Source organism: Apteryx mantelli, chromosome 2, assembly GCF_036417845.1.
Source record: "Apteryx mantelli isolate bAptMan1 chromosome 2, bAptMan1.hap1, whole genome shotgun sequence".
In the NCBI taxonomy this organism is placed as follows: domain Eukaryota; kingdom Metazoa; phylum Chordata; class Aves; order Apterygiformes; family Apterygidae; genus Apteryx; species Apteryx mantelli.
The window spans coordinates 127711979-127735855 of record NC_089979.1 but is presented as its reverse complement, the minus strand read 5'-3'; the positions used below and the strand labels follow the sequence as shown (position 1 = coordinate 127735855).

Below are 23877 nucleotides of genomic sequence, written 5' to 3'. Positions count from 1 at the left end.
TTTCACCCTCTGGGTCTGCGGTTCCTCTCCAGCCTAGGTTGATAGTGACAAGTCATTAGCAGCTGATGGCGATTTTATTGTTCTGTGACAAATGGGGTGGTCCTAAGTTCTTAGTGAATAGGTCCCTACACAGTCCCTGCTGCTATAAGAACTAGTATCTTTGCTGGCAGCTTCAGAGCAAGAAAGACCAAAGACGCTGGTACCAAAATACTCTCCGCTATCTAAACACGGTGCCTCAGGATAGATCTGATGCACACTGGCATGACAGTGCGGGGAAGACTACGTGGCCTGTATTTATGTATGTGTTGTATCTGTTCTATGAATCAGTAGAGGACATTGGTTTCCTGCTGTCAGTCTGGCATATATCACTGATAATACACTTAAACTAAATAAAGTAAAGTAAAAAATAATGGACAGTATGTTGAAGTGTTTATTTCATTATAATAGGATCTAATGGGATAAATGCTTTCATTCCACAGGAAAGAGGATGACAGGTATAATTCATTTAAAGCTCCACGTCTTATTCATAAAAGCTCCACACAGAAATACAAGCACAGTAACTACAATTTCATGAGGTCCAATCACTTAGGGCAAAATTATCCCACCAGCACAGCAGCCGACAAATGCTCCAATTGCAGCAGAATAGCTAAAAAGTTCTGGTGTACATCACAGCTACACATCTGCCAGCAAGAGCACTCCATATCATTGCTTTCACTAGGTTTCATGCTACCTGTATGAAAGTCACTGGGATTAAACACCGAGGGGCAGGGACAAGGAAGAACAGGAAAAGGAAACTGGGGCATGAATTTAAGTCATGTCCCTAAGTGGCAATTTTGCAGTTTTCTGTTTCTGGTGTGTAGCCTTTCTCAGCACCCGTTCTTATTCCAAGTGTCCATAAGAAAAAACATGCCTAAAAGGAGAGAGATGTGCTCCACAGATAATCTCCAAAACAAATTTTGCTTCACAATTACAAAGCACACTGTGCATGAGTGCACTATGAGGCCACAGTGCATGAGGTAGAAAGTTCAAGACTTCTTGTATGGTTCAAACTGACAAATGGCAACTTAAATTGAGTCAATCCTAAACAACAATGAAGAAATACACTGAAGAAATACTATCTAGAAACCTCTGGAAAACACTACATAGAAACCAGAGCCTCTATTTTTACTAGAGGGGTTAGGGCCACAGGTAACAGCGGATATCCAGGATACCTTCCCTTCCTCTATCTTGTCATTATAAAGCTCACTCACTTCTACTGTACAAGAAAGGTCATTTCACTATAGGATAAAATACCACACTCAAAGTTTGGTTTAAAATATCTGAGCTGAGGCACTCTAATGTTGTCTAAGCAGTAGGCATAAGTTACTAGAAGGAGCCTTCTGTAGCACAACTGTTTCCTCCCCTCCCTTCACTAAGGACAAAAGCTCAGAGAATCAATTTGCCGCAAAATCCTTCAGCTCCCTCACTGGCTCTGAAGCGCTTTTGCAGAGTGCTGCACCATGTCCTTTAGGACTTCTGCACCCAGAGAGGAAGGAATGGCATTTGCCTGTTACGCCGTGTTTACCTTATTGCAGAAAGGCTAGGGCTCATTCTGCCTGGAGTCTGACCCTATAAGATGTCAGCTACCTCCAGCCTCGATGTTCCTCCAAGCTGATATGCCTTCCTGATTAATGCTGTCAGTTGGCCAGCTGAGCACCTGGGTAGAGAAAACTCATGTCTGTGTGGGCATACCATTAGTGGTCAGGCAGCAACCATACTGCCTTTAAACTTTCCTTCATGTGCTGGTTGCTCGGATACTGTTAGGCATCAATTCCGTGATGCCTAACAGTAGGGCAGATCCTCAGGAAGCTTAAAGGAGAAAAGCACCACACAGAGCAATCTGCAGCTCATTCTGAGACACCTCTTAAATATACTCTACAGCACTCAGCTCAGAATGCTACCTCCATTTTGGTTTTATACTTTAAATTGTGCAACAAGACAGTCCCCCCACCTTGTCTTACTGTATCTTACTTCTGTTATCACAATAAGCATATAATCAAAATAGCCAAAGAGAAACTAAAACAAGAAGATTTGTTTAATGACTTTCTCTGCATTTGAATTATGGAACAAATGCAAATGAGGAGGGAAAGTCGCTGCTGGTCTTTCCTGGAAAGCTTTCACAGCCCAAATCCACATGCTCCAGGCAAAACTTTGCTTTCACTTACACACATAAAACACCAATAAAGTGCAAGAAGTTTTAGAATTCCAAGCAAGGGACACAGAGTAAGTTCTACTCCCAGAGTGGGATATTGTCACTGTCAGTGAAACAAGGATCAGCTTAGTAACTGCAACCCAGAAGGGTTGGCATTTTAACTCCAGCACTGAGGACTCTACTGAACACAACTGTGGAGAACCACAGTGAGAAGCAGTAAACACTTGTGTGCATCTGGAGATATGAGTAGACCCAGTCTGGGAATGCAAAATCATGCAGACTGAATGAGTAAATCAGCCCATGATATCAACCTGTGGTGCAAACTTGCAATCATCAAAAAGCCAGCACAAGCTAATTGGCATTTAGCTTTGCTACAAATACAGGCCAACTGCAAATTATCATTTTTCCATGAACAGGTCAGCTATAAAAGCAAAAACTAAAAAATCCTGCAATTCAAGAATGGTGTACATGTAATACAAGAGAAAATACAACCTCCTGAAATAGCTCCCCTACCTTTATTTCTTGTAGGCTGCTTCCCCTCCCTGAAAACATACCCTCTTCCCTAACAGCCTTTTTCCTAATAGCATCTCTGCCCTTGACTTCCCCTTCTGCCCTTCCTCACCCTCACACCCCCACTTTTGTAAAGGGTTTTCCACAAAGGGCAGATTTTCAGAAATGCAGACTACCCAGTGGACATTATTTTATTTCATTTATTTATATACTATGCATTTTATTTATTCCCTGGAAAAAATAAAAAGCAAGATGAGAGTACACACCTCCCAGAAGTATAATGTATACCTTACATTTCTTCTAAGATGGTAAACCTACAGGTTACCCTACATGCATGACCTGGTCTTGAGCCGGGAGGCAATTTTTGTGAATTACCCACTATCTACACATTCTACTGATTTCTATCTTTCTACTGATTTACACAGTGCCCCCATTGTAAGTATTAAAACCAATTTCAGGCATGTCTATTGCAAAGCCCAATAAATATTTAATACTAATGCACCCAGTTAATTCCCTAGGATTCCTGGAAAATTCTTCCAATCTTGAATTCTCTCAGGGGCCAGCCAATACTAAATTTATATCCAGATTCTTACCAGTTGGCTTTCACGAATTTCAATTACAGAGGCTGACCACAAGCATTTTCTTACAAATGTGGAAGCATATCCAGGGACGCTTTGATGGCACAAATACAATACTAGGCAACAAAAGACACTAGTGACACAAAATTATCAGTTTGTGCACCTCATACACCTAAGAGGTTTCCAGATTTTCCTAATACATTTCATCTACTGTACACAGACAGCTATTAAGAATAAAAACGTATCGTGCAACATTTTTTTCCTGAAAATAGAATGGAAGAAGCAAACCAAATCACATTGGATTTCTCAATTTACAAAAAAAAACCCAACCCAAACTAAAAGAGTCTTGAATGTAAATTAGGGCTAGAACTTCCATAAAAATTTGAAAATTATGTATGGCAGATATTTCATTCTTATTAATACTACAGTAACAACAGTGCAGAAACAACAACAACAACAACAACACCAGTTTTGTAGGGCTCCAAAAGCAACTGGAAGTGTTCCCAAGAGCATAATTTTGTGCCTCAAGTCAAATATACTAAGTGCATGGCTAGAAATTTGTTTTGTTTTTATTTTGAAGCTGTCTGGAGCACTTTAAGACATACTATAAAATAACGCAGATTCTGGGTGTTGTAACTAATTTTCTGAGGTTACAGTAAAGGGCAAGAAGGGAAGGAATGAGTTACATTTGTATATTTTAACTAGCCATAGAGGCTTATCTTTGGTTTTGGACTTTTTCCACTGGATAAAACTACCAAATGCGTTTTTTACCCTTGACTCAAAAGTGTCGCTTCTGGAAATCTGCAATATTTGTCACCATGAATACCATTTAACTGCAGCAGTACCCAAAGGAACTCTGTACCGCCACATGTGAATACGACTGGAGGAACTTAATTAATCTTCCTGTCACTTCCGTGATGCTTTTCATTAGTTTAGCTGCTATCTGATCAACTGCTCCATTCTCTATTGGAAATGGCTAACCAGAACCTCTTATAAAAGCACTTTCCTGAGGTAAACAAAGACTCACCTTTGATTCCAAGAGCCTTTACAAATCTTACCCATGCGGACTTTATCAGTTCAATAACAGGACTTTCAGCAGTGTTATTTTTAAGTAGCTGGGATTTTCTACATGTGAGGTTTAAGAAATATAAATAGCATCAGTTTGCATTTTTGTAGGCTTAAAGCTAATACTTACAGTACTTTACAGTTTGAACACAGATGACATGTGGCAAATGAAAGGTCATATTTTTCTGAATTTCCTTTTCATGAATACAGATAGTCATTACAGTGCTTAAAAACAAACAAACAAACAAAACTGCCAATATGAAACCATGCCAACATTTTAGGAACTATCTCTGCTTGCTATCTTATTAAATGACCATTCCTGTCATCTTTTGCTCCTAAGTATTTAACAAGATTTAAGACTATGAATACAAATGAATACACAACCAGTACAGAAGCTTCTTTAGCTATGTACATTGATGGCAATTTTAAAGAGAAAGATTGTCTTAAAAGAAAATAAATGGTTACAAGACAGAGAGGCTTGTCTGAGTCCATGTCAAAGGTATTTTTTCCACAGTAAAATCTATGATTATTTCAGTCAAAGACTGAAAAATGGAACTAGTGGTAACATCAACTCCAACATGCACAGTCCTTCCTTTCTCCCTCTCTCCCCTCTCATGTTATATCTGTACTATGTTCAGTAAATTTGTCTGACTAATGTGTGTTTTTGAATATATCTCATGTAGACAATCCATCACTTTCCTTGGTAAAGTATACAAATAATCAGTCAATCTCCAAGCTTTACTTTGTCTGTGCCTGATTTATTCCACCAAATTAAACAATACTTCAGTATTTCACAATTTCTCCCTATGAAAAAACTTCCATAGAAATATATCAACTCACTTCTCCATTTTCATTTCTGGTAAGTCTGCTTTATTTGATAAGATTACTTTCTTTAATTTTCTTATATTTTCCTCTAAATCACAGATGATTTTCTGTGCATCTTTTCCACATAAGAATCCACATTTCCATATACCATTTAAGATCGATCCACCAAAACCTCAGCATTGTACTCTCACCATTTATAACACATAAGTTTAAATTTACAAGTCCAGATAGTGCACTGAGAAATTCTATACACCTTTCAGGCTCTAGATTCTTTTTAGACCCCATTTTCCAGGATACAGACCATCTATGAATCTGACCTGCATTCTGCACTCCTGACTGTCCCATCCTGAATTAGTTAAATTCAGTATGCAGAGGATCTGTCAATTAACCACTTCTTAATCGGATGTGTATTGTCCTTATGCTGTAAACTGCATTCGTTTAAAAGAAATCAGAGTGGCCAAACACATTCATGAGTCCATTATTTCTAAAATTATCTTTATTAATCAAATGTGAAGTCTCAAGTAACAAAAAAAGATTTGACATAATAAAATGTTCATATTGTTAAACTAAAATAACTCTAATTATGTTTTATTCAGAGACCATTTCTTTTTGCTCAAAAATTACAGCAACACGAATATTGCATAGATATCAATTTCATCTCTGAATGCTGGCACATCATTAGCACTTGCCTAGTCTCCTGTGGTTTCACGTTTTTTTTCAGAAAGTGTATCAATGAACCTGGGATCTCCTCAGACAGACCTTACAGGACTCGTGTAAAAATGATCCTGGCCTAGTGATTTTAAAAGTCCAAGTAGGTGCTGTTTGACATACTCCTTTCTTTCTTCCAGGCATTTTGGAAAGTACTTCAGCATCCTCATGATATGAGGACAGTATCAATCATTTTTCAAAATCCAGAATAAAAATAAAAAATTAACACTTATGGCTCTTTCAATCAGTTTTAACAATCTTACTATCTCCATCTAGTGGCTTATATTATTAGGATTTTTGTTATTAATATACTCTAAAAACTCCTTGTTGTCTTTAGTGTTGCCAACCACAGATTTTTCTTTTTCTGTTTTTGGCTTTCCTTATAAATTTTCCATACTTCTATCTTCTAATTTATATTGATTACTATCCATTTCCCCATTTACCATTCTGTTCAGGGTTGCTTTTTATTTTTAGTTGCTGACCTTATTTTGCAGCTGAACCAGAGCAGGCTTTTAGCCAAGTTTTTCCATTTTCTGAACATGAAATAATTTTTGTAGTCAGCTAATACCTCTAATTATTTAAAGAAGTGTAAATTTTCATTCCAAGTTATTCTGTCTAATATTTTCTTCCTCAACAATTCTGCTCCTAATTTTCCTTTAAGAAATAAAGAATCTTGAAGCACCGAATATATAAAAGATGTTATCTGCTCATACAGAATATAATCAAATCAATTTCCACATCCTAAAATCCCTAGATGGAAACCATTTCAAAATATGAGCCTGAAACAATACTCTCTCATTTTCTTGAAGCTGAATACTGCTGTTCAAAAATGAAGAAAATAGTACCAGTGTAATACAATTTCAGGTTCCCAAGCGATTATGAAGGCATTGAACAGGGATCTCAATATACAGCTGCAAGAAAACGACTGAAGGCAGAAGCAGTTCCAATGTGAATGGGGGCAGAGCAGCTTATTCTTTATATTGGGTGAAACAACGGGAGCAAGGCTGCAGAGTGGACCTACAGCCAGGAAGAGGCTGAGATACTTTGCATCTGCACCTGAAGAGTCTGCAAGTTGCCAGCAGTGATTGGGCCTGGGAACAAGCAGGAGCTGAAGGCACATCCAGCTTTAACAACCCAAAAGGGAGGTGTCTTGACTAAACTAGCCAGCGCTTTAGGTGGTTGAGTGCTACAGGTGTCTCCCAGGGGCACCTCATCCCATTGTAAAATTGTAAAACAGGCATCTCTCTGCAGGTACTTCTCTCCTTCCATTGGCTCACAAAGGGGTATCAGCATTTAACTCAGGTTAGATGTTACGCTTTTAGCCTGCTAACATTGGGCAAGATAAATTTTATCTCCAAAACAAGAAACCATTCTAATCAATCTCAGTGGATTCAAATACGTGGATTCAAACACATCAGGTTTAATATCCAAGGAAAAACTATTTTGGCCGGTATGTTGATGGTATCAAAGGTGATACTAGTTACAGGTGAGTAAGCTGCAATACAGCAGAAGCTGCTATGAAAACATGGGAGAAGGACAAAATGGCAGTAGACAAGGCAATAATTTAAGGATGTAAAAGAATGCAAGTTACGGTACACTGTTCACCTTTTCATGAGACAGGTTTAGTCAATTTATACTGCTTTTATTCACACCAGCCCTGACTTTGGTTCGCATATCCACATGCAAGTATTTCGCAGTCCTGCACATAAGAACTTCATAATAAAGTCTAAGAAATGAATTGGCATAAAGTGAAAACATCAGTGATATATATTTTTTCACAGTAGATCTCATGGTATGTGGGATTTGACTCACAGACTGGTACCTGATTTTATACATGTGCATGCAGCTGCCTACCTGTCAGCTGGATGTCCAGCTTCCCATCATAGTCAGTGGAGATCAAATCAATGCAGTCAATGAAGTCAGGAGACTTATTTATCTCATCCTAAAGTACACACCTTCATTTGGTCAGCTTAGTAGCTCTCTAAGCCCCATTAACTATATTGACTAGAAATCCACTGATCAAAAGGGGAGCTTAGACACATAATCCACATATAGACACCAATACACAGGCACCTAACTTTACATGCTCTGATATGTGAGCTGAATCCCAGCTCAGGCTTCCAAACCTCTCAAAAGAATGGGGACCCCTGCAGATCACTCATACCCATTGAAATCCATCTGGGATCCTCACAGCAACTACCAACTGTGCTCAGCAATGCTAAGCAGCAATTTAGAACAGACCATGAAGAACACCTGCAAGTGAAACCAACATGAAATTTATACGAGAAGAATTATCTACTAACAATTGGAATTAACCATAACATTAGCTTCCCCAGTGCTAGAAGAAAAATCCTGAGATCTTAAGTGATCACACAGTGCCTCAATATTTCATCCAATGAAAAATCCGAAGATTAAAAATGGCTTTCATTCTACAGAGAGAAGTATCACTCCTGAATGACCCAGTTGGCATCCTACAATAAGTAAGTGTTCCACTGAAATCCCTGCTGATTAGCTTATGCTATTCATGCTTACCTTTAAGAAAAAAAATGGGATCATGCCACAAAATGGCTGTTGGATGATATAGTCCTTTAGTCTTAATAGTAAAGAGAAAGATTTTAAAATCACATAGAAACAACTGATTTCTTTTAAATATGGAAGCTCCAATACTCTTCTCCCAGAAGAAAGAGATGAAAAAAAACCCTACTTTTTAGTACACTGCCAATAGTGTTCAAATACATTCTTACCTGGTTTATAATAATTAACAATAAAAGGAGGGTTTCATCTCTGTTCCCGCCTTTTGATCTTATTTACAGAGCCTCCTGTCATTCTAATTCAGTAAGACATTTACAGCAAAAAACTCCTGTATCTGTTCCCGACTTTCTTGTTACATCTTTTTTCATACGGTCTCCTTTTGATCTGCCATACCTCTGCATTTAATTATCAGGTTTGAAAACACCCTGCCATTACAGCAGCCTATAAGTAATTCTGTCTGTTTCTCACAGCCGAATGAAAAGACTGTCTTCCAAAGCCAAGCTCTCTGTCTTCAGTATGCACTTTTATAGACCATTTCATTACAATACTTCTCAAATTCATTTCATGCCAAAATAATTAGGATAATTATTTTCAAACATGATTGTGTAAACAGAGTACTGCTTCTATTTTTAGATACTTCAGTGACTCGATTTTTAGTCAGTTTGCAACTTGGTATCTCTAAAATTAAGAGCACTTACTCTAGGTGCCTAAATATGGATTTAGAGACAGAAAACACTGGCCTAAGCCCTTAGTTCGCAGAGATTCTTCTTCTGTGCATTATAGGTGAGCAGTATACCACAGATAAGGGTGTATATTATAGCTTAATTTCATACTCCAATAAAGCATTAAATACCGAAAGAATTTCAGACAGGTTTGGAAGCCCAAGCCGTATCTCTGTAGACTCTGTATGTACAAAAAAAACCGTTCCAAACATACTGACTGTCCATGAATTCATCTCAGACACAAGGATTGTGCCAACACCATCTCAGCTCTGAAGTGGGGTTGGAGGAGAAAAGGCCAGCTGTAGATTTGCAGAGGTCTGTATCTCTGCCCAGAGCTGAGAAATCGTCTGCAGATAACAGAACAGAAGGTGACTTTTTCATGAAGATGCAGGATGGTATGCACGTTGCTATGCTTTGCCCCAGTGCCCACTTCACCTACGTAACCTGTGCTTTCTCTTCACGTGAAGAAAGTGATCTTTGTTTTAAGAACATTTATGTTCTGACTGCTCATGTAGGGTTAACTGCAATGTAAAAGTGACTTACAGCTCATCTCTGGGTTGCAGTGATTTGGCAGTTTAGCTTTGTGTAACAGAAAGCAGTACCACTGACAGAAAAGCTTTCATAGAAAATGGTATAAGAAATAGAAGGCTTCAATAAAACCATTTCACCCCAAAGTCTGCAGTGCCTATTTTATCCCACTAAAGATAATTTATCATGTTCTATAAACTGGTGATACCTTTTGTGCTAGAACCCTTTTTCATTACTTATCTACTACTTCCTTCCTTGATCACTGTCCACCAGAGCATTTCATCAAGTAATTATTTTTACTAAGAGTAACTGACTACACACTTAAATCCACTAAGCCATGTTTCATCATCATTTACACCCTTTAAAACCAATGGCTTTAAGAACAAATTCAGCAAGCACTGTGCACAAGTAGTGCAGTATTACCTAAAGCATGTACACACACATATACACACATATATATTCAGACGTGCATACACATATATATGCAGTATAAGTTGACAATGCTAGATGCTGAGCATTATAACAATACAAACAATTGCTTTCTAGCAATAACTAAGATGTTTTTGCATAGAGAAAAAAAAAAAACGTTTAAAAACTTCAGTAAAGTTCCCAAATCATTGTTAATATGATTAGAGGTGAGTTAAGGCAAATACTGTATATTACTCAAGACAACACACAACAAAGTCTCAATTATTAATGACAACAGGAATAATTGGAATACAATCGGAATAATTGGAATACAACTGTCAACAGGTATCTGAATTAGAGCTATAGCATGTTGAAACAGGAAAAGGCTCTTCTTTGTCAAGTAATTTAAAAGTAGCATTACCTTCTACATCAGCAAGTCTCAACAACAAGAGGACAGTTATGGCATAAGTGAATGAGCAGAAAAAACAAAACAAACAAAAACACCCCCAAAACCACACACTCGCATCTAAAAATCTAAGGATTTTAGTCCTCACTTAGGGACTGCTGCTGTATATCATGTCACTAGCAAATAGGGCTAACTGTATACCTAGAGGGTCAGGCCTCCAGCATTCCTGTACAGCACAGGGGATGGGATAGACAACTGTGAGTAGGGACAGAGTACCCAGCAATACGCTTGCTGTGTGAGGTGGGCAGCATGTTTCTGCATCAGTTGGTAACTCCACACCTGACCATACCTCAAGGTCCTCAGTTCTCACTTTCCTTATGTCAGAGCTCAAACTTTCCAATTCTTTCCTCTCCAGAGCTCCCAATTTCTCGTCAGGCCGGAGCTCTTATCCCCCAGTCTCTCAAACCCTTCCACCTGTGACCTCCTCCTATGAAATCCAGGCTCCCACCTCCAATCTTCCTCTTCTCCTCTAGGTCCCCAGTCCCCTTGCCCCATGACCCTAACATTGGAGGCCACATGCCTGCAGGGTGCTTAAAAATACCATTTCTCTTTTTTTGCATCACCTGCTTCAGCTGCTCTCTGCTCTCCCGTTAGCCGCCTCAGCCAGTCTGAACTGCTCACCCACTTCAGCCAGCTTCCCCAGAATAGAGGCAGATTTAAAAAACCATGGGCTCGGGAAAGAATTATTAAAAATATACCAGAGAAGATTCACTTGAAGGGAGAAAATGGACATCCCTGGGAAAAACAAAGAGATAAACATGACAGCTTCACAAAAAAAGCACTGAATATACTGCAAAACCTTAAACAGTTCTTACTTTGGATGTTAATCAATGGCAAATCTGTATATATGCCTGAGACTACAACCCTGTCACCACAGCTTCCACTAGTGCAGGTTAACCTGTTTTCATTACATTAATCATAATAAGAGAAACATAAAACTTTTTAACATACAAAAACAACAGAGAAGTAAAAAACTTAAGAGAACAAATCCCTCCAGACATAACAACTGTTTCTGCCTTTTGACAATGGCAATAACGTAGAGTCAGAATGGGGAAGGAAGATCTTGGAATACCAGTTTCCAAAATTTCTGGAAGGCATCTTTGTCAGTGTGGAAGTTGCCTGTTTCTTGTCTATGTGCCTGGGCAAGTCAACGAAAACTTCTGTATTCTCAGATGTTTTCTCAGATGTATTCAGATCTCATTCTCAGATGTATTCTCAGATCAACTTGCTGCACAAATAAATAGCCACATTAGGAATACTGTTCTTCCTTCCTTCTTTCTCACTCCTGCTCAGCAAGGTAATCTTTTTCATCACTGGACACGAGGCTGATCATAAATTTTAGAATTAGGAATGGCAAAATTTGTCAATTATTGTATCAGATTTTAACCTTCTGTTGAGAACTCAAGATATTTGATCAGAATGAGGAAGGGATTGAATTATAATGGTAATTGAATTATAATGGTAACAATTTTAGCAAGTTAGAGTACAATTAGTGTTAGGAAATGTCTTTAGCAAAGTCCCAGTGGGCTGCTGCTCATTGCTGTTGGGCACAAAAAATTCACCATGACACCTCTATCTTTCACACAACTTCCGGATCTCATATCTGTCCTGGTCAGGATAGAAACCTCTGTCTCCCTCATTTTTGTTGACTATCCCAGCCAATGCATAGGAGAAGAATAGTAACAAACCATGATTTACTCTAGGTCTTTGGAGAGGGTCTTCCACTCCACCTGCTAGGTAAAAGTCTGTAGGATCCAGATGCAAGCTGGACAGTTGCCACTGAAGGTTAAACACTATTCAGTCAAGACCTCAGCAATCCTGCAGGCCACTTGAGGCTGGTCCCCCTTCTGCAAGAAGGGTTGATATCCACAGCTTCACCTCCCATCCTCTCTCCCCATCCGCTCAGTACAGGAACTTGGACTTCCATCTCCTAGACACCTGATGGGTACTCTAAAAGTCTTGTTATTGATATTATTAACCTCTACCTGATTGTATGAATGTTTAGATCTATGTATAAAGACTCCACTAGGACAAACAAAGACAGACCATCTTAAGATGGTGTCAGGAGGTCACTAGGGATAGGGAAGACTGAAGAGGTAGGCCTTGGTCTGAATCAAGAAAGACAAGGAATTAAAACTGTCCCCAACATCCAAGTAAGTACTCTATTTACTAAATTACTGTTCCCATACCCCCACCCCTGGATAAAATTCAAGCACACTGTTACAATACCATCCCTGACTGAGAAACATTTACTCTAAAACTGGTAGATATATTCCTGCTAATAGGCTTTTTTTTTTAATATTGGGGAGTGGGGGGCAGGCTGGGCATGTAGAATAGTAGTCAGTCAAAGGAAAAGGGTTTACATCATAAAATACAAACACTTCAATAAATAATTGTGGGCTAGTGAATGTGGAACGAACAAACTAATTGTGGTATCACCTTTCAGAAAAGAGCTGCATTTAATCCTAAGTAAAGTTTTACATCTAATAGCTTTTGGATGTGCTTTATTGTAATAGTCTTCAGTAACCCTGAAATTTAGGTTGCATTTGAAACTTCAGTAGAAAATATGGTTTGGGAAAACAGTGGAGGGAGGCAAAATACATTATTCCTTTTTAAAAACTTTTAATTGGAGTAATTTTTTAAATTTAATAACAGTAAATTCAGAAGATTCACATACATTTAAAACAACAAAAAAACACACAAGTGCATAGTTTAGAGGGTTTTTTTTTTAAATCAGATGGTGTTTTATAATGAGTACTTTCAGGCTTTTCAAAGGAAAATTAAATACTACCTAGCAATATACAAACAGCAAACATAAACAGATTGTTCCTTACATGTAATATCATGTAATTATTTAATCTGATTTTCTAGTTGAGAAGCAGATGAACCAGGGGTTTGGTCCTGCTTTTGCACATATTACGTATTTCATAATTTTCCTGCTGCACTCATTTTGCCCTTTTGTAAAGGGTAATTTTATACTTTTCATAGAATATTTTCTGAGGGAAGGTCAGATCTGAGAGGCTACTAATGGATTAGCCTTTGATCTCTTCTCCTTGACTTACATACATTCAAGCCTGCAAGAAGAGTTTGTAAAATGGCAAATGCAAGAGCGATTTACTGAACAGGAAAGAGCTATTACTTTGAAGGGGGAGACTGCAGGAGGCAGAACAGCCTTTACCTAAAAATTACAAAATACTTAATTTATGGAACTTTAAAAAAGGTAGATGTTAAGCACAACCACTACACATATCTACATATTTTAAAACATAGAGATACCAAACACTGAGATAATAAGAGCATATTACGTAAGTCATTTAGGTATGTATACTCTGAGGGAAGCATAATTAGTCACTTCTGATGACTGGCTAAATAACATAAAAACCATTTTGCTGTCACTCACAGGCCATGTCATGAAGTTTTTAAAGAATAAATAAATCCTTTCAAGAGGGTCAGTTTGACTCTAAAGCTTCTCCAGTATGAAGAACTACTCTCCAAATAGCTTTCTCCTGTTTTTATCCTAGTTAAAGACCCTTTCAATTGAGCTTAATGATCCTCACTCATCAACAGCAACAAATCATTGAGACGTTTTGAGACGTCCCCTACCAGTGCCAAGAAATGCTTCACAGAATTAAGCTTTCTGTTTCTTTTCCTTACTGATGAAGTCCTAATTTACAAGAGTTGAGGCACTCATAATCCTAAAATCAAAGGACTTCAATGTTTAAGATATAGTCTTTAATATTTTTGTAAGAGCTGTTGCATTTTAAACTATCTGACCTTGCAGAATGGGAAACAGCATTCTCTCCATTTTGCAGCTGAAATATGAGTTTAAGGTATTTTGATCAAGAAGAGATTAGTCCAGAGAGAAAAAAAGGCTGAACCTCTGGAGGTCTCAACTCTAGAGTGGCATTCAGATCACACAGTCCCCTACGTATAAACAATAAAACCAACCTGTGAGAAGACAGCTTACATAAAACCTGTGCTTGTTTCACACACTACAGGAAGAATGTAAACAAAATGGTTTACCATGTTGCAAGAAAGTACAGTTTCACATTTTTCTGGTACCCATTTGTATGCTTGTTCTTTAAAAGACAACAAGGGTAATTTTCTCCTGCTATAGCTCCAGTGAGCCCATGAAAGTTACACTGGGGCAAACTTGACCCATACTGTGGGTTTATTTGTTGTTCTTGTTGGGTTTTTTTGGTGTTGGCTAGTAGTGGAGCAAGTCTTCTTTTCATACTGTCACTATTGAGTAGCTTTCAAAAGAATGCTTGCAAACAATTGTTGTCAGCTTTCAAACATAATTTTATAATACTCCTGTGGCCTTCAAACATGCTACATTTTCATCCTTATCACCACATTAAATCACATTGCCAATAATGTCTTTGGGAAGAATTTGAATTCTTCAGGCTTGAATTTAATTACATTATGTAAACTAGAAAATGTCTTCAGTATGCTTTGAGGGAACAGCTTACCTCAGCAATTGTTAAATTCTGTTTTGTTTAAAATATTTGCATTTTGATAACTTCATTCTGCTGCATAAAGCATTTATTGATCTTTGTCAGGAATCCATTTTCAATATAGTGCAATGTATTTATTTTGCATAAACACTCATCTGGAGCATAGTCTTACACAGCATTTAAGCAATAAAGATATAAGTTAACAGGTTTTCAAGAGCATCAATACTTTGTTTTATAGCAATTAGGAGATAGTGAAATGCATCCCTATGCATTTTTTCTCTGGACACAGTGCTTTAGCAGACACCCTGGAATGTGGAAATATTACCTCAGTTACATTTTTTCACAGCAGAATATAGTTATGTGGCACCTATGCATATATAAAATTCTTTTTGCTTTCTTTATCATGACCTATTCATTTACCACCTAGTTTGACTCTTTCAGTGTGTGTATATATAAAGTATTTTCTTTCTCCCTCATCCCATGATTTTTCTCTCTCCTTCTGAACCTCCTCCCCTATCCCTCTCCCTTCTCTTGCATACATGCACTTATATGGCAGTGATAACTGCATTCTGATTCAGACACAATCAAAGGATGTTTTTTCTTTCATATTTGTTTCACAGGACAAATCTAAATGTGGAAGCATTTTGCAGTCAGTGAAGCCAAGCCTGCCTTCCACCTGCACTTGAATGAAGCTCTTGAAATGCATGAAAGAACAATTTGAATTAGGAGGACCGTAAGCAAATATTATATATATTTTCATCATCATTATAATGAAAAAATATATATATCTAAAAAGGCATGCAGATTTTCTCATCCTTTCTAATTCTTAAACTCTAGGAAACCAGAACAGAATGTGAAAAATCTCACATCACAGCTTAATGCTAGCAAATGAATAAGAGAGTTTTTCTAGCATGCAGTATCTGTTGTCAACCATTCTGTAAACATCCAGCAACCCTAAGCAAAAACATTGCCATGAAAAGAGTTCTTTAATAATACTAGTACTTATCAAGGTCTGGTTCGTAAGCGTATTATTGCAAGTAATAGCATCCTACTAATATCTCAGCTATTCTTCTGAAGATAATAAATCTTCTCCACTTCAATAACCAGCCTAAATCCTCCTATCAGATCCACTAGTATGGTGGATCTCAGATAAACAGCAGAAATGAAGGATTATTGCAGTGTGAAAATTTTGATCAGCTGGATGCTCCCATGCTGTAAATAGTGTTCAGCTGCACACCACATCTGCTCTGGCACAAACATGTCCAGAAAGGGATGTTGGTTTGGCCAGAAAGGGCATTTTTACATGATTTCATATTCTGCTACACTTCCAACAGTTAAAGGATAGGCCAGGCAGTTTTGGAAGGTTTCTCGGATGTGGAGCATAAAGATGAACACATTCAGCATGTTCAGAAACAGATCCCATTGCAAATATTAACATTCAAGTATTCTATATGTCCTGGGAATTTAGTTTTTCAATGAAATGTTTGATAATTTGAGAGGTAATATCCTCCCACAGGTTTCAGCCAATTTAAAAGAAAACTGTATCTTTGACCACTGTCTTTACTTTCCAAATCATAGCAAATAAGTCCTGCAAAACAAGCTCAAAAAATGAAAATAAATTTAGCACTAGTTTTTGAAATTTCATACTTTTCAGGTATATAAAATCTGGATGATTTTATAACTGGGTTACTGTACTAGGTCATCTGATAAAAAATATGCAGTAGAGTAAGCAACTGGAAGAGCTATTATTTGAGAAAGACAAGAATTTCATGGTTTGCCATTTGTCAGAATGAAGTATAGAGAAATATGCCACAGGCCTGCTTTTAGGCAACTGTCTGTCTAAAAGCATTACTAACAAAAAGCAGGGATAGATCACTTTAAGACTATGTAAAATGTAAGCGCACATAAAGGCATAAAGGACTGTGCCTCCTATTTCCTTCAAAACTTGACCACTTAAATCTTGTTAATAGCAGCAAAAAATGCCCAGATGGCTTATCTCATTGAACAACCAAATCTAAATAACCATCTAAATAATGAAAATATTCATCTAAATAACCAAAATATTCTGTGGCACTGTTGGGTTATGTCCTTAATTTCAACCCTTATAGAAAGGGAGCCAATGGCAAACATAACATAACATGCAACATGTAACTTACAGGTTTATTTAATTCCGTTGAATACCTCACACATTTGGAAACTAGTCATGGTGCCGAGTAACAGATCTCCAGCTATGATCAGACTTGTTGTATGTATGTACAGTTCAAATAACTTCAGTAAAATATTCTGTATAATCTGTATCAGAGACAGAACTTTCAGTAGAACATCTGCTGCCTCTGTTGAATCCATCTCAGGTCAGGTACTAGAAACCCACCATCACCGGTGATGACTCAGGCAGACAGGATCCTCATTAGCTCCAAGAAGATATGAGAAAATTAGCTTCTGAGGAACCTTTCTGAATGAAAAAATCCTTGAAGGAAAAAAAAAAATCCACACTTGGAACAAAAATGTTTTACAGTAATACCTTTTTTGTTTGTGATTCACATTACCAATAAAACAATAGTCCACAAAACGGACAGAAAGAGTTGTTAACAGTGTGTAGAGCTTTCTTTCAAAGCAATGCGATCATTTCATTTGCCTGAAGTACACCTTACACGTCGATTTAGGAAAGGCTACATCCATAGGTTTGTGAACTCCAAAGAGCACATTAGAATACTAATGCCCAGTCTTAGATGTTTACAATGTCTACATCTGAGCTAGCGCTCTAAACTTCCCTTATAGCCAATGGAGAGGATAGGTGTTTGTGCAACTCAGTCAGCTCATCCTAAGCAGACTCTAAAACAGGTCAGATGAATCACTCCTCGGAAGTGTCTAGTTTGAGTTTGTTTGTTTTTTCTCCCCCATTGACGTTAAAAAAAGACTAAACAAGTGGGTCAGATGTACTTCTGAAACTCAGATGTCTAAAACTAGTTACAAATCATCCTACCCCTTGACTCCACACATTAAAGTCACCAATTTCTTGAATGAATTTGAATATTGGACCAATGTATGAAAATCAGTCTTACAAGCCAGACTTATACAAATAAGCCCTTTACTTAACCTTGCTCAAATGCACAAATTACCCAGACTCCTAGCAAAACTTTTTTTGGTATACCCTTTCTAGCTATCTCTATGGACAATCATTTTCTCATCCTCTATCAAAAGGGGAACCAAAAAATGCAAAGATTATCCATTTCCAAAGTCTTTTCTCTGTTGTTGGATATCTAAGTTCTCTAAAAAGCAGCAGCTAATACATTTTTATTACACTCCTCATAGTGATAAGAGAAATGGAGAGCTTGCTGCCCTTTTAAACTTCCAGGAGAACAGCTGAAGCCATTGCATAATCTCTGCCACTACATCACAAGTGCTGTCTTTGAACATGGCTTAAAAATAATTTAAGACTACAAAGAACAGAAAGGAGCATGAACTATAGTCAAGAACTTCTCAGAAGTAATTGCTCAAAGAATTCAGGAAAGTTCACATAAATGGCTTTTATCCTGATTCTCTGCAAAGACAGAGTTGATTAACTTGGGCTTAGAGTAGTAGTTCACATATCAAGTAGATATAAAACTACTGTTAGCACTAGAAAGTCACTTGCCATGTAGAAAAGTTTACATGATAAGCTGTACAATATGGATCCAAATTCAGTGTACTTGAAAGGGAAAGCAATAATTGCAAGGCATGTCTGTTCAGACATAGCCACAGGGTAGGATTCATGTCTATCTATCTGTCTTCTGCACAACACTGGGAGCTAAGAGGGCAACCCACAGACCTGCCTTATAGGATTCAGGCAAGAAAAAAACCCAAACAAAATAAAACACCAAAATACTCTTTAAATATTGTTTTGGAAGAGGCAGAGGAGACAACTATTTATTGAATACAAACACATGAGACAGCCACCACAAACCAGATTTATAATAATTATTACCTCTCCAGGCACTTTCTTGCCTTTTACATTTTGAAGAAAAGGATGTGGGAGAAGGTCATACACAAGAACACATTTGTCATTCTAAAGGCTCTCCTCCATTTCTGTGATAGAATAATTTCTCTTATGATTCATTGCAAAGCAATGGACTTCAGTCCTCATATTATGCTCTGTTTATATGAGTCATACTGGAAAGGTGCATTCTCATTTTCCCCCATTTCAGGGGGAAATACCAATCTTCCTTCAAACCTTTCATTTATGTGATTTTTTGTTTTGTGTCCATGGGGGGAAATATTTTATATATAATATAAATATTTATTTATTATATCATACAAATATATATAAACTCAATTGCCTGGGGCCAAGCAAGTGAAATAACATATGAAAAAAAAATGAACAGCATCCTCTTTCTTTTATGCTTTTCTCCTATTCGCAAGCTATTTGGTAGGATCCAGTCTAGGAGCACGCTAGCCATTTGCTGCTATTTGTGCTGACTTTTTCTGGCCTTTCTCCTTCTGCCTGAGGGAAGGTGTCTCCCAAGGGAAGCATTTCAAAATATTTTCATGTTCAACTTACCATGCATAAGTTAGTTACACTCAGGTAGACAAATGCCACATTCACTCTAAGAAACCAATGTAAAATTTCCTGCTTTGACTTCCCACTCCCAATGCAACAGTAATGCTGTTGTTAAATCAGATTTCACTGTGCTGGATGCAGTCCCTGAAAGGATATTCATTTTAAATTGGCAAAGACTAAATGATTAATACAGTATTGATTGTGAAGAAGTCTGCATGTAGAGACTTGCCAAGCCATTGGTTGCCATACCTTATCAACAGTCAGCTGGTTGACAGATTCATTTGATGCCTCATACCCATAAGCTACCTCATACATTCTTAAACAAGATTTAATATATATTCTTTAGACAGAACAAGCAACTGAGGATAAAATATGTGGCTATCAAAAGAAATAATTTTCCCCCTATGTTGGAATTTCTCATGTAAGCATATAATCACTTGTATTTTGCCTACATGAATGCACATTGTGAGTTCATTAATTTTATATATAATATTCTCTGACTTCTATCCATAAAACCATGCAAGAGTTCAGTACAAATACATTTTGTGTATAACTCTCTAAGCCATCTTTAACTCATCTTTAATTCAGTTTAGTAAACAGAACAGTCCCTGGTAAATAACTAATTGCCTCATAAGACTAATTCAGATTTAGATGGCACCTTTGTATTCCTCTGTGATGTTGCCAGACTGTTTAAGCCATTTTCCAGCAGCCTTAGGAATGGCTGACATTCCACCATAGGAGAATGATTAAAGAATATAATCCAAAATGGATGCTGTATCATGAACCACATTTATCTCTGGCAACTCCTCTGTTGCTGCCTATAAGCAATCATCATTTTAAACATGCCCTTTCTTTAGTAGGAAGTGGACAAAATGGGCAAAAAAAGAATGCTTTGGAATAAGGGCATTGGCTCAAACGCTCTTGTTGAATTTCAGTTCCAGTTTCAGCTCCAGGCAGGTTTAACGCCTTAACCTAGGAAGGAAGCATTGCCTTTTTCCCTGATTTGGGGATTTGTGGACACAGACTTGAAAAAAATTTTCAAGGCCATTTGCCCTACCCGTGAGATGTGAAAGCTATTCCAGAATTAACTTGATTGACACGCATAGACCAAAAATATAGATTGCAGGCAAGTCTCAGAGAACACATTTTTCCCCCAGCAGATGTTATAGACCACACTATGGACTTATCAGCATTACCAGACCAATTTAGCTGGCAATCTATATTTTGGTACAGGTGCTTATCAGTCTGGCATAAAAATGTTATCATTTAGTACAGTTTGGGTATTAACAGCTAGCAGTTCTTTAGAGTAGTACTAGTATTTTTTTTTTTTTTAATCGGTAAAGACAAAAAGTATCATTGGTAGTGCAAATTTCTCAATTATAAAGTGGCCATTAAATTCCCTCAGATCAGTTTTCCAGAGAATGGCAATTACCTTCAACACAATTTCTCCAGTTTCTGTTTCCTATCTGGTATAAGCACAGTGATTAATATAAAGTTTCAAGCAAAAGATATGCAGAGCTAAAACAACATTAATAGATTTCTTAGTGCATAATTTCAGTCAAATGTAAGCATTTCCTTATGGAGTCATTAATAATCAATGCTGCTGATGATACATTAATATCAGACACCAGAGATAAATATCAATTTCCATACAGCATGTCATGAGTTTCTTTGGAGAACAGAAAAAAAGATAAATTTGAAGCCATATGAGAAATTTTCAAAGTGCTGTGCATCTTTTAGCCATATGACTCCTATTATTAATACCTGTTGGTATTAATTAATTATTAATACCAGTTGAGTTCTTACAAATTGACCTATGGAGGCATAAGGGTCCGGCAAGACCCAGATCTCTGCTTCCTTATGCCAGTTTTTCACAATTCTATATCCATTGGTGTTCATCTCTAATGGTGTTACACTTTTTGTGTGTGTGTGTATGCAAGAAACAGTGTCTGCCCATTAGACACATTTTAAGGGCTTTAAGTCTCTATTTTTGCCAAATATATTAAAATCATATATCCACTTTCAGTCAATATATTTTCTCAGAATCAAGCTAATTTGGCACACTAGTGAAAAAAAAAAAAAAAACAACCTTTAAAATGGCTCCTATTGTGCAATAGCAGTATTCTGGAACAGAACTGCACTAGATGTGACAGAATAATAAGGCTATTTATATCTTTGGTGCTTGGTAATTCATAAAACTAAGTTACATCTAAGTAATTTTTCGGGCATTAAAGCTTTTCAGTGTCTGCAGAATATAACTATGCTAATGAGCTAAATAATTTTTTGTATATATAAATGAACGTTATCTTTCAAACCAGAATCAAATTCCCCAGCTAAATCTCTGAATATAATTTCCTGAGCTTCTGTGAAGCACTCCTTTATGTATGATTATTATTTTAGTAGCTCTGCTAAAAAAGTAAATCTCTTACATTCATTAAAAACTAATAGTTGCCTTTTAAGCACATTAGTGCAAATACATTTATCCCTATCGCAAGGAATCAGTCTATGCTTTGCTGACTTTCATTATCAGAAAATAGTCTCATTTGTCTTTTTTCAGATTAAATTTTGTTTACTTAGTTATATTTTAAGAATTAAAGCAAAGAGCAACTGTAAAATGTAAATTAAGCTCCATGTACTATTACCAATGGATCTACAACATGCAAAGCTTTTAACCAAGTTTTGTGTTTATTATTAGTTTTTATAATGAATGTTGTGGTTATTCACAACAAATACACATGGCTTATAACTGAATGTTTACAAGATTTAAAAAATAAATATTCTGATCTCCAGCATCTAGACAAATTTCCTTTTTGATTTCTACCTTTCTAAGCTCTCTGGTATTTAGCAATAGTCCCAAACCTAAATGCTTCAAAAACATCTGGAAACATGTTTAAAAGACCACCAAGAGACAGAAAAATAAATCAAGTGCAGAAAATTTAAAAAGATCTGCAAGCAATATGGAGATTTAGGTGTGAGTGTGTTAGTACTACTGCTCAAGTATCTTCTCAAAACAGGCCTAAATAACTATCCAAACCATCTAAAAATTTACAGACGGAGTCAAAAACAGAACTCCACAAATCCTGCATCACGAGCTATTCCCCATTACAGCAGGTATTTCACATATGAACAGATAGAAAACTACATAACATAAATGAATTGATGAAAGTGTCTAGATATATGAGAGAATCAGCTTGAAGAAGAGTATGTATTTGGAAATATTGATTCTCAGACAACAGGCATGGTAAGGGGTTACTGTAATTGGGTATGAGTTGCACTTCAAACTAGTACATTCCAGACATTCGGGCGTTTTCTTTAGATATTATCACTTATGAATACTGAAAGTTCACAAGTTTTTATGTCTATATAAAAAAGTCTATATAGAGACTTTTTTGAACTAAATTCTGCCATGTTACCCACGTCTGAACCATGTAAACAGACTCACTGCCTGTGGTTAGTCCTCATGATTAAAAGACACCAGGCAAGGAGAGTAACAGCATCTGGAATGGGCCCATTAGGTTAGGTTTCATTCATGAAACATGAATGTTTCATAGGACATATACAGGCATGATGGCAAGAACTCCTAAAACTAACAAAAGTTATGGAGTTAAAACTCACAGTTAATGCCAAGTTCAATGCCTGAATTATTTTTGTCCTGCACAATCTCCGTGAAAAGTTCTGCACATTGTAGAGACCATAAAATTAAGAGAACTGTTGTACAATCAATACTTTTATTGATTTCAGAAGACTGATAGCAGTCTTGGAAAAGCTGACAAGAGGGAAGCCACTAAAGCCAGAGGAATAGGCTAATGAAACACAATAATCTGAGAGAAGTCAGGGAGAAGGAAGAGCTGTGCTTCCTCTGATCAGCAGTATGAGACAGGTTAAGACTACCGAGAGGTGAGGGCACGGAGATTGCCATCTTGCAATTCCCTCCTCAACCACAGCTTGGAGCAGCCTGGGACAAGGAGAGCACTCCCCTTCTTCAACTAGCTTCAGGATCCTACCATTGGATTTAGCACCCAGCAAAGGGGTGCCTGCCAGCTGAACTGCTCCCTTGGCCTAAGGTCAAGATTTACCTCAACAATCTCAAGCAACACAGAGGAAATTTATTTCACTTCTGATAAACCCTATGGCTAGACTGTTTATTGTATCTCCTCATGTTACAGCTTTTTTTCCAAATTTTGCAATCAAGAATGTAAACTTTTGCTCTGCCTGAATTCATGATACATGCTTTTTTAACCTATAAAACTTGTTTAACGTGAAACAGGAATTCTGCTATGATGGCAAATGCAAGGCACGTTGACTGGTCCATTGTTTCCAGAGAAGTAGAGTGGTGTGGACAGAGAACCT

At 37.2% G+C, this 23877-nt stretch overlaps 1 protein-coding gene across 4 annotated transcripts in view; it reads right to left on the bottom strand.

Moving 5' to 3' along the window:
• The window catches only part of ZNF385D (zinc finger protein 385D), a 445449-nt gene that overhangs the window by 166611 nt on the left and 254961 nt on the right, over positions 1-23877 (bottom strand). The gene's annotated exons all lie outside the window — the stretch shown is intronic.